At 33.0% G+C, this 2,652-nt stretch overlaps 1 pseudogene; it reads left to right on the top strand.

The window, feature by feature from the left end:
* The first annotated feature begins 293 nt into the window (after positions 1–293).
* LOC112469515 lies at positions 294–412 on the top strand (annotated as a pseudogene).
* The last annotated feature ends 2,240 nt before the right edge of the window (positions 413–2,652 follow it).

The following is a 2,652-nucleotide window of genomic DNA, read 5'->3' as shown; positions in this document are numbered from 1 at the left end:
GAAGACAGACACAGAAGAGTTTATCTGTATTGTTCTATTTATATTAAGTTCTAAAACATAAAACACTAATTTATGCTGTTAACTGTCAGGATATTTTTTCTCTGGGGAAGGGTAGTGACTGGGAAAGGGTATGAGAAATGTTTCTGGGATCTGCTAATATATTTCTTGATAGGCTTCCTGGTTTGAGATTTGTGCTCAGTTTTGGAAAATTCATTGAATTATACATTTATACTTTGGGAATTTTCCTCTATGCAGTTTATATTTTAATAACGTAAATTTTTTTTTAAGTTGTTGTCTACAGCCATGCCACCCTGAATGTGCCTGATCTTGTCTGATCTCGGAAGCTAAGCAGGGTCGGGCCTGGTTAGTACTTGGATGGGAGATCACCTAGGAATACCAGGCGCTATAGGCATTAAAAAAAACATTTTAAACACAAAAAATTGCTTACATGTTTATATAAGATATCTCTCAGGTATCTCAAAAAGTTGCTGAATATAAATTGAGAGTAAGATTGGGAAAAACTCCAAGAATCAGTGATAACTATGACCATGAACTCATACACATTGTATGGGGTGGCCTGGGGAAATAGTTTATATAGGATTTTAAATAATTTCTGTGTATGTGTAGTATTTTTCTTCTTTTTCCCCACCATATAAAATGTCTAAAAATTTGGAGTCATACCATAACAGTATTTTCTGATCTACCAATCTAAAAATTCTTTGAAACTATTTTAAGTAGTAATTGAAACATATTTGGTATAATCATGGTTTTAGAGAACCTAGGAAGACTAATAACAATCGCCACTCCTTTCTTAAGTAACTACATGAATCTGTTGCGAAATACAGACAAAAGTTACGTAGGACTTTCTTCTTGTCCTTGCAGTTTGTATTTTACAGAATCCAGTGATTTGCCCATCTACAGTTTTGGTATATGAGTATTTTAGTCACAGCTCCAATTTCCTAATACCAATTCTAATGTCCATTGTTATTTAAGGATCTTCAGTCATGTTTTTATAATTGCAACTGCAAATTATTTTATTACTCTGGGATTTAATTCATTTGGCCTGGAAATGTGAATTCACCTACAGCTACTAAATAACTTTTATTTTCTGCTTGATTTTTAAGTTACTAATCATTGTATTTATTCCACCTTATCCAATTACAAGAGCCTCTTCCTGGCATGAAAGTACAGAAGCAGGTAAAGTTGAACGATGTCACTTTCTCTGGTATTTATTAACATGACACCATCTGTTCTTAAGCAGTAGGCTTTTCTCTTTATGTGTTCTTTATCTTATTCTTCTCAGAAATTTAAGAGTGCTGTTGTTTTTTAATTACCCTTGGCATTTTTATAAGCCCAAATTCATTTCAGTTTTTTGTCTTTATGACAATTTACTACCATTTTATGTTATCCATTTGTGTATTTTGCAAATGTTGCTTTTATTTCTAAGATAGCTCTAGGTAATCATAAAACTGTATGAAGGTGATACTGTTTATAGAAAGAGAATAGTTTTTTCAAGAGCAAGAGGTATCGTTATAAGACTCGATTTGGCCATTCAGTGACCTTGATTCAATCTCTTAATTTCTATGTGAATCAATTACTTCATTTATAAATAGCAAATATATGTGTGTGTGTGTATATATATATATACACATATATATGTACACACATACATACACACACACACGCATACATATATACACATATCTCAGGAATGTTTAATGAACAAATTTACATGTAATCAAAACCACTATGCATTATATATGCTAATGCAATATATAATATAATATGCATATATATATGTGTGCATATATAGTATATGTGAAAAGTTCATATACTTAATAATATAATAACTTTTAAGTTGAAATTGTCATCTATTTTTTCCTCCTTTACATTTTTATATTGGTAGTCATTTATTTTCTTTTTCAGAGACCATGTTTTCTGAAATATTTTGAAATCTCTTTGACTAGTATCTATGATTTAGGTCTCCTACACCCAGCCTTTCTTTCCTAGACTATTATAAACTCTGAGACAACATGGTCACTTTCTCTCTGGGTGCCTGTCACTTCTGCTTCACCACGTAGTTCTTCCTTGTTAGTCAAAATTAATTTCAGAGTGGTAGTTCTCACTGCCTCTTTGGCCTCCTGAGATCTGAAACTGTCAGGGAGGCAGATCCAGAATTTATCAGATTTTTCTTTTAGCAGAGGTTACCAACAGTCATCTGGACAAGTGAGTCCCCTACCATCACTCACTACTGTAGACTGGGCACAGGATATATCTGTCCTTCACCATGAATACATCTTCCAGAGCTGATGAGCCAGTGTCTTAGTGGCCTACAGTGTACTTCCAACAGCATAGTTATTTATATTCTTTCTTCATTCTATCCAATCCTCTCCTCTAAGTAAAAGCATGGGTTGTTCAATTTTAATTTACATATAGTCATCTTAATTATTCCCCTCTATTTCTGTTAAGTTGGTTTCTTATTAATATTTTAGGCCTACCCATAAGTACCCCCTAACTTAAAGTTGAGGAGAATGAATTTTCTTCCTTCTGTTAAGACATTTACTAGTATGAGCTATTATTTCAAGTTACTTTATTACTCACACTCTGTCCACATGTACGGAAAACAGTTGCGTCTCAATGCTCTCCTCTACT

This window comes from Pteropus alecto, unplaced genomic scaffold (assembly GCF_000325575.1).
Source record: "Pteropus alecto unplaced genomic scaffold, ASM32557v1 scaffold146, whole genome shotgun sequence".
Lineage (NCBI taxonomy): Eukaryota > Metazoa > Chordata > Mammalia > Chiroptera > Pteropodidae > Pteropus > Pteropus alecto.
Note: the sequence above shows the minus strand (reverse complement) of the source record. Positions and strands in the feature narration are given on the sequence as shown.